Below are 8883 nucleotides of genomic sequence, written 5' to 3' on the forward strand. Positions count from 1 at the left end.
CAGTTCACCTTTCTAAGCCAATGTATCTGCAAGAAACACCTGGGGTCGCATTTCACTTTTAATGGATTTTTTCTATCAGCCAATATTGTGAGGCCAAAAGCACCAACTGTGTCTGCTCACAACACTAGTGAGTCTTGCTGGGAAATGGGATTTCAAGGATGACTTTGAGGCACATTTCAGCCTTTAGTAGCTGTAACTAAGGTTGTTCTCTGACCATTCTATCCTGATGTGGCTCATGCAGAGCACAGCTCATATCTTGGAATTGTTTGGGTTGGAAGGGGCATTAAAGATCACCTTGTTCCAGCCCCCTGCCATGGGCAGGGACACCTCCCACTAGACCAGTTTGCTCAGAGCCCCATCCAACCTGGCCTGGAACTCTCACAGAGATGGGGCATCCACAGCTTCTCTGGGCAACCTGTGCCAGTGTCTCACAGGGAAGAGTTCCTTCCCAATATTCTAAATCTCACCTCTTTTATTTTAAAACCATTCCCCTTGTCCTGTCACTATCTGCCCATGTAAAAAGTTGCTCTCCTGTATCATCTCAGCTTGGCCAATTCTGCCTCTTGGCCTCCCATGGGAGGTTGGGCACCAAAACCCTTGGGAGCCCCCACACCTACATCCCTCTGTATGTCCAAGATGGAGTATGGCTGTGTCTCTACAATTCCAATGATAGCACAGGAGTGAGAGTAGGTCTCCCTCTCACAAGGTCCCTTTGCTGGAAGGAGAGTATGCTCTTGAGTAGTAGCAAGCTTCAGAGCACTGGGAGGAGATCACCCCCTTTCAAGGTCCTCCTGCATGGAGGATGGGGAACATTTGCCACTCAGAGGTACTGCAAATGCTGCTGAATGCTGCCAGCACTTTGGTGGGGTGGTTCTGTCACAGCTTCAACAGAGCCATCAGCTTTGGCTGAAAAGTGCAAGTCTGTGTCTCTGTGTCTCCTGGTTCAAACATCACTCCTTGAACTGTCAACCCAGAAAAAATCTGGTTTGTTCCTCAAGTGCTCTTGCTTTGCCCAGCTGTGAGCAGCAGCACATCCCACATATGCTGCTGGGGCAAGAAGGCTGAGGTTTGCATTTATTCCAGATCAGGCATATTTACCATGTAACCTCTACGGGGAAATAGTTCCTCTGGAATCACTGAATCTGCTAATACATGAGGCCTTTGTACATAGGTGGTGTGGTGAGGTTAGCGCCCTGTGACTGGCTTGTTCAGCGCAGCGCAATAAAAATATATTGGGTTCTTAAGATGTTGACCAATGGGTTTGGGAAAGAGATGATTGATTCCCACAGCTGAGAAACAGGGATTGTAATATGTTTTGCCAGAGGAGACCGGTTTGACGGATGAGTTCATTTAAGGATTATGCTATAGATAGAGCTGTTGACAGAACAAATTTGTTTTTATTTTTCATCAGTAGGTATAACACAAAGCAGAACTAATTGAAAGTACTTTCCTTGTGGCATCTGGCTGTGTTTCTTGCTTTAAGTCTTTCACACGCTGTAAAATTACACCAAGGGCTTTTCTTCGCTTCCATTTGGTCTCCAAGTTTTCCATCACTGTGTTGCGCGTGGGTTCCCAGTGTGTCAGACGCCTTAGGAAGTTGCAGACTACACAAGAAATGGAGCTGGGCCATTGTTCCTTCTTATTGTACGAATGTTCTTGTATGCATCACAGATCCATGCTGGGGTGTCCTCACCCCGGGGCTGGTGGCAAAGCTGAAACATGAATGACCTTACAGATATCTTTGATGGCGTTTTAAACCGTGACCTGCGCTAAATATCATCCCTGTGTGGAGTGATCTCGTTCTGTGTAAGGCCCAGGCCTGGAAGGTGATTATGTTTACCCAAGGAGGTGTTCTGAGGTTGAAGGAAGGTGTTGAGTAAAGTTCTGGAAACAGCTTTTCCAAGCAGCCAAAGTGAATAAATCCCAGAGTTTCTTCAGGGATTTGGCTCGCTGTGTTCATTGCTCTCCTGGTCAGACTGCTATCGCCTGCTGGCTCGGGCTGGGTGATGGAAGCAGGAGCTCAGCTCCCCAAGCACTTCCCTCTGCTGTTTGTGGGATCTCTGTGCTGAGATCATGCAGACTGTCAGGGTGAAAGACTGAGCTCTGTGGTTCAAACTCGTCCTACAGATTTGATCTGTGGGTTTTGGCTTGGGGTGTTTTTTTCTCTCTTTCTTTTTCAGTTGTGGTCAAATAAGAGTTTTCCAGAACTGTCTCACACAGGGCCAAAGAATAGGAATGCAGCGAGCACAGCCAAATCGACGGACTCACAATCTCAAAGGAGAAAATACCCCCAGGTCGCTGCCACCAAGTCCAATACCTGAGGAGAAGAGCCCATGTGATTTCAGGATTACATTGCAGGCTGAATTCTAGCCTTCACTTGGCCTCAGACCTGAACTTTAAGCACCAGCCAAAACATAATCCGAATTTGAGGACTGGCTATTGGTCTGTCTCCTCTCCTGCTCCTCACATGTGCAGTCATTCAACAGAAGCTGAAATGTGTTTTCCCTGCCAGGGGCCGTTGGTTTCCAAACAACTACATCAGCGTGGTGAGTGATGGAGTTTCCATCAACTGCTGTAGGCCAAATGCAGTCATCTGAATTCAGGTCTTGGCAGGTATAGAACTTGGAGTTGTCAATGATTTTTATATGAAATGGTACCTAATTACGATTTCTCATCCTGTGCTTTAGTTCTGTGAAAGCTCTTGGAACTGCAGATGAATGGGAGCTTTTTGTCTCTTAGCGAGTGATATTTTCTGTTCTTTAATTGACCTTTGAAATAATTTAGTCTGGGCTTGGATCTGGGTTAAATATAGCTGGTTATTTTCACTCTGAGTATGTAATACATGAAAGAACCTAGGTATCCTTTGAATGTGTTTTGACAAGTGCCCTGTCTGTGTTCAGGTATGTATTTATAAATATTTGTGCTGTGTGTATTAAAACGACACTTCCAAAAGCAAGTACTTTCTCTCCTGTAGCAAAATATTTGTCCAAAGTGTAGTGTTCGGTTTCCAAAAAACGGGCAGTTCAGAGAGGGTAAGACACTTGGAAAGAAGTGAGCAAGGAGGGGATGTGGGCTGAGCCATCAGTACTTATGAAGTGAATGAGGAGCCATTATCCACTTTATCCCATAAAACCAGGACTAGATGGTGCCTAAAGCACTTGCCAGACAGCAAGGTTAAAGGAAGCAAAAGGAACTATCATAAAATCAGAGAATATCCTGAGTTGGAAGGGACCCACGAGGATAATCAAGTCCAACTCCTGGCCCTGCACAGCACCATCCGCAAGAATCCCATCATGTGCCTGAGAGCGTTGTCCAAACACTTCTTCAACTCTGGCAGCCTTGGTGCTGTGACCACTTCCCTGGGGAGTCTGTTCCAGTGCCCAACCACCCCCTGGGTGAAGAACCTTTTCCTAACATCCAACCTAAACCGCCCCTGACACGATTTCAGGCCATTCCCTCAGGTCCTGACACTGGTCACCAGGGAGAAGAGATCAGTGTCTGCCCCTCCACTCTCTCTTCTACCAGACTTCATGGCACTGCAGAACACCTTGCTAGTGGTGTTGTGGGGGCCAAAGCTTTCCAAGGATAGGATTAACCAAACTCATGGAAAACAGCACAAGCAGTGCCTGTTCACTGCAGAAGCCATATGAATACAGCATCTGTCTTCTGAAGACTCTAAACTACTGTGGGCTGGGAGCTGGCTGGGTGTGGGACAACTGCTCTTCCCTTTCTGATACTCATTTCCAAAGCACTTTTTACTGACTACTGTCAGAGGTGAGATGTTGAGCTCCTGTTCTTATTAAAGATGATCATTCTTATCTTCCTAATTTATATGACAAATCCATGAAGTCTAAGGTGCTACTGCCTGCAAAACAGAAGCAAGATCCCAACAGCTTTTTGCCTCCAATCCCTTGCCTAAGGCGGATTTCAGTTCAAAAGAGGAACAACCAAAGAAAAAGAATAAATTCAAAGTATTTGTCAGCATTTCTTCTGTGTTTTCCACATACAAAATCCCTCTCCCTTGATTTTCTCTTCTCTTTTCATCCTGATAGCAGAGACACCCCATCTGAGCTGTGATCCCCCCTTCTCTCCATACTCCAAAGGTAGGAAATATTTAACTGATTTCTTTTTTCCCACTTTTTTAATCACTTCTCATCTCATGTTTGATACAGGAACAAGGTCCCGCCTTTCCTTGTTTGAGGGTAACGCCCGAAGCTGCAGCCTCCCTGAGGAACTGGCTCTGGTTCATCATTACCCTGCTGTTTATGTAGCCATTTACACCCAGGTTCCTCTCATTTGCAATGTGCAGGTGTCTAAGAAAGGTGTAAATGAGTGTCTGGAGTAGACCAGCATCATGTCTACTCTGCTTCCTACTGCCAGTTCTTCTTTAGAATGAAAGACCTGTCAGGCACTGCTCTAAGGGACATCAACTGCTCTTACCTTTTCCCTTTCCATCGGGGTGGGACAGTGCAAAAAGATCAACCCAAGTCCAGAAAGTGTGGCTGCAGCAGTGGGAGTGAAGATGGGAGCATCACATGCATTTTTGGGATGGAAAAGGTAAAAATGGCCCATTCTCAGAGAGTATCACAGAACCACAGAGTATGCTGAGTTGGAAGGGACCCATAAGGATCACTGAGTCCAACCAAAACAACCTCTGGCCCTCTCTCCTGACAGCCTGTGATCTGAGTCATCAAATTCCCTTCTCCTGTAACTGCTGCTGCCACTTTTCAGGGGGTGGAAAGCCCCGTTAGCTCAGATCTACCAGTGCCACTTGGCAGCTGTGGTGATTTACAGCAGAAAAGATTCATCGTCTGCAACCTGTCAGGGCAGGATCTCCAACTTCATTTGAAACACTCCTGTTCTTTCAGATGATTTACTGCCCAAGCACAACGTGGTCATTTTATCTCTCTTCTCCTCCCCCTGTGCCCACGACAGACTGGATCCCACTCACAATCCCCTTCCAGAGCTTCGGTGCCGAGTGAGTGGGATAAAAGCCGCTCCATTTTCCGTGGGCCCTCCTGGGCAGTTCTGCTGGAAGACGACTGCGTAGCCAATTGCCATGTTCATTTTGCTGGCACCTCCAGCATTTTATGTGGTGTCTGAATCCCAACAGGCACCTCACGCCTGCTAATGGCTTCACAGGCCAGCCAATCAACTGGTTATTTACGGCAGGCACGTCTCAAAACCATCGGGTCAAGTTTTCCTACCCTGACGTATTTTTTTTCAGGGGAACACATAAATCCTCTCCTGCCATTTGCAGCTTAAACCCTCCTGAGTGTGAAGCCAGTGGGTTAAAGTTTCCAGCAATAGTATCAAACTGTATTTTAAAGGGTTGTTCTCCTGACTCTTTAGGGGATTGGGCACCTCATCTGAGTCATGAATCAGTTCACACCGCATGATTTATAGGCATTAAGCTCTCTCTTTGGTGTCCTTTAGCTCCGGAGTTGGAAGTCATAACCAAGGAAATTGAGACCTTTCCATTGTTCCAGTGTTTTTGTGTTTAAGGTGCTCCTCTGAAAAGTCTCGGTGACATCTTCATTAGGTGCTCTGAAGTGAGATATTAGAAGGAATACAGAATTCCTACATTTGCAGAGTCTGATCCTGCTGCTCCAAAATTCATAAGCTCACAAACAGGAGGATGAAGCGTTTATGCAAAGTGAACTCTGGATTTTGTTATCAAACCTCTAAGGACCGTAACACTCCCTTTACTTGGAGCTGTGTAAATCTTGGTGCTAGAGCAGTATGAGTCAAAGAAGTTAACCAGAAGATTTCCCAGTCTTCAAAACTTCCCAGTCTTGAAGACTTAAACACCAAAACACAACTACCTATAGCAGCAGCTACTGTGCATGAAGGGTATCTCAATCAGAAAGCATGGGGTAATTCCTGGGCACACTCTTTATAAGTGGATGAAAGAGGATCACAGTCAGTTTTTCTGTTCAGCCTGTACTGGTATCTTTTCAACATATCTGCATGTTTAGAAGTGAAAAATGGCTATTGTAAAGTGAAGTAAGGAAACTAAAACAAACCCCGTTTCTGAAGCCATGAACACTGTGCTGTGTTTCAGTGATTTGAAAAATAAATTGCTTATAAAAGTAAATTAACTGTTAATGACACAAAGTGGAATTTTTGTCTGGTCTCATGTCATAAAATAAGCCTTTTCCTTGTCAGGATATAAGAAACCTTGAAACTGATAACACGCTGCGAACATACCTTCGGCTTTCAACATTTCTAGATTTTGGAAAATATTATCTTACAGATAAAAGGCATTCAAATGGCCTTGCCCACAACACTTAATATTAAATCTAACAAAATTTCATGTTGATAAAACAAGGGATACTTCTCTCTGTTGCTGGGAGCCTGTGCAGGACGCTATGGGATCCATCATCTTCCTTTTCCCAAAGGTCTCAGAAGAAGCGACTGGACCTGCTGGACACTGATTTAAAGTTGTACAGGTAAGGGCAAACATGACAATGAATTCAGCCCTGAACTTAATGTTTATTTCTTCAGCCTTCCATGGGAAAAAACTCAGTACCTGGCAGAGCACCTTGAACTTTCTCAGTGCTACAGCCCACGCAAGGTGGCCTCTCTTGCTCTCAGACCTCACTGACTTTTCCAGCCCTTCCCGACCCTCCAAGTACTGATTTGTGGACCTTGTTCCCCAAAGGAATAAGTTCAAATCTTGACATTGAGTCTTCTAGTTCACATGGGACTATTTGGGTGACAATAGCACATGAGAACAAGTGTAAGGCCCTCAGGGAGTGTCACCCCCACCCTCTGCGTGGAGCCTGCTCTGGAAGGGACCATCAACTCCAGGTTTTCTCTGGAGGAGAGGACGAGGAGTGACTTTTGGGAGCTAGCCTGAAATGTACTGAAACTGTGTGGACTACCAGGTACCACAGGGTGGATGGTCTTACATGTGTTCATTTAGGTCCATGCTCTGGAAATGATGAAGGCCCATGTCCTTCTTGTCACTGATAATGACTTCTGCTGAAAAGAGCAATAATTTCCACCCAAGATGACTCACTATTTGCAATGTTTTGTGGCATTTCTCTGTTTACAAGTGGAGACCACTTAAGCACAGCAAATTTTTAAGTCATGGGCATTTGTGAGCATAAACAGAAACTAATGAGATGATATAAACACCAAAGTGTTAACCCTTGAGTGACCTCTGAAACAACTGCATGAGAAATGTGGGGCTTAAAAAAAAAATTCTTTTTGTGGCACTTCAGTGGGTGATTTGAAGAGTATTTTCAAAGGTGAACGGGTCCTTGTTAGAAGGTGGCACTGCACAATGCATGCAAGTGTAAGTCTCTGATGAAAGTCAAGGCAGGCACCTGGAGAGGTTCTGGAAAACAGAGGTTCCTGGGCTGTGCTGTTGTGTTATCAGCTCCATGGCTGAGTGGGGAACAGGCACTGTGTGTGGTGGAAGTTTTTAAAATGATTTTCATCAACATGATTAAATACTTATTACATGAGTCAGCCATACGGGCTTCATTAAACCAGTGAACTCAGAGGAGCCTCCTCATCTGTTTATGAAATCCATCTGGAATTACGGATGGCTCAGGAGAAGGAGGATGAATGCAGCTCAGTGTGACAGAAGCCCATTCCCCTCCCAGGAGCCTGCCTGCACTAACACACACTGCACTCCTTGCCCCGCAGTCAGGGAAAAAGGCTTTTATTTTTCTTTCTGCACATTCCTGGGCAAAGAACCAAGGCCTGCCATGACTTTGACAGTGAGACTTTAAATATACCCTGTCGGGATGTGACACAAGCACCTTTTTCTGGTGGCAGGATATAACACAGCTTTAAAAAAGAAAAAAAAGTAGACACAAGCCTTTGCACTGGAGGGAAGTGTACCTTGAAAGGAAAGGCTTAATGAACTTTAACCAGCCTTCCAAGATCTTTATTAGCTGCCCCTTTATCAAATTAAATTCACACTGTGCTAGGCAGCTTAAGTACTGCAAGTTGATGTCATGTGCTAAGTGCCAAAGTAGGCTTTAATTGGCTGTTTAAATGAGAAAAGGGGTCCTGCTGTGCTGCACATGCACGTACACACACATACAGCCAGGGGGGGCCGGCGGGACAGAGCCTGACTTGGGCTATCCCCCTGTGAAAATACCAAAACAAGGGACCAGTTTTCTCTTTAACCAGCCGGAAAGGTTTTGCTCTCTGTCAGATTGAGCCCCTTCTCTACCACCAGGCCAAATAACTGAAGGAAAAGTTGCATGAAGCCCCCTAAGCTCTGTCCCCAAGGTTGTAGGTGACACGAGGTGTCTTGTCCGTGGCTGATGTGCTTCAAAGTAAGCTGGGATGAGATGTTCCTTCCAGAAATGTCATCCCATGAAGTCATGCAGAGCTGGCTCTTGGTGAGCAACATTCCCAAGGAACGCCTGCCCATTAACCTGGCAGGGTTAAAAAAAATTAAAAGATTTTTTGTGTTGGTCACAGCTCGGTTTCATCGATCACAAATTTGTCACAGATGTCAACAGGAGTAGCCAGAGCAGTAAAGGTTGGAGGGAGACGAGCAGGTCACCTGTCCTGCAGAAGGATTTTGATCTTAAAAATACATTGTGGGAGCAGCAGTGGTGGCTGTGGAGTTAAGATTACAGACAGCTCCGCCCCTAAAATGTGGGGTCCTTTACCTTCCCAGTGGGAATCTCTGGCCTCCCAGGAGGAGTAGTTAGTCACACGTGGGGAAATCCTGCTGGGATTGCTTGCGTGGGATTGTCCAAGGCAACCACTTGCATGACTAACAGCTCTACCCCTTTGTGAGAGGAATGAAAAATGAAGTGGCGGTGGCGTTTCATACTCCTGCGGCCCAGAAGGAACAAGGGTGAAAGTGCTGCTGGAACTGGCTAAATTTGAACAGTTGTTTTCTGTTAA

The 8883-nt window shown here is 45.6% G+C and overlaps 1 long non-coding RNA gene across 1 annotated transcript; it reads right to left on the reverse strand.

Moving 5' to 3' along the window:
- Window positions 1-662: 662 nt before the first annotated feature.
- On the reverse strand, window positions 663-5044 carry LOC113944672. Its single transcript, XR_003526752.1, has 3 exons — window positions 4952-5044; window positions 4441-4502; window positions 663-1712 (listed from the first exon to the last, which is right to left on the reverse strand). It is a non-coding gene; the product is annotated as an uncharacterized LOC113944672 (long non-coding RNA).
- Between the last annotated feature and the right edge of the window lie 3839 nt (window positions 5045-8883).

The sequence above is a fragment of the Corapipo altera genome, unplaced genomic scaffold (assembly GCF_003945725.1).
Source record: "Corapipo altera isolate COAL_440 unplaced genomic scaffold, ASM394572v1 23, whole genome shotgun sequence".
In the NCBI taxonomy this organism is placed as follows: Eukaryota; Metazoa; Chordata; class Aves; order Passeriformes; family Pipridae; genus Corapipo; species Corapipo altera.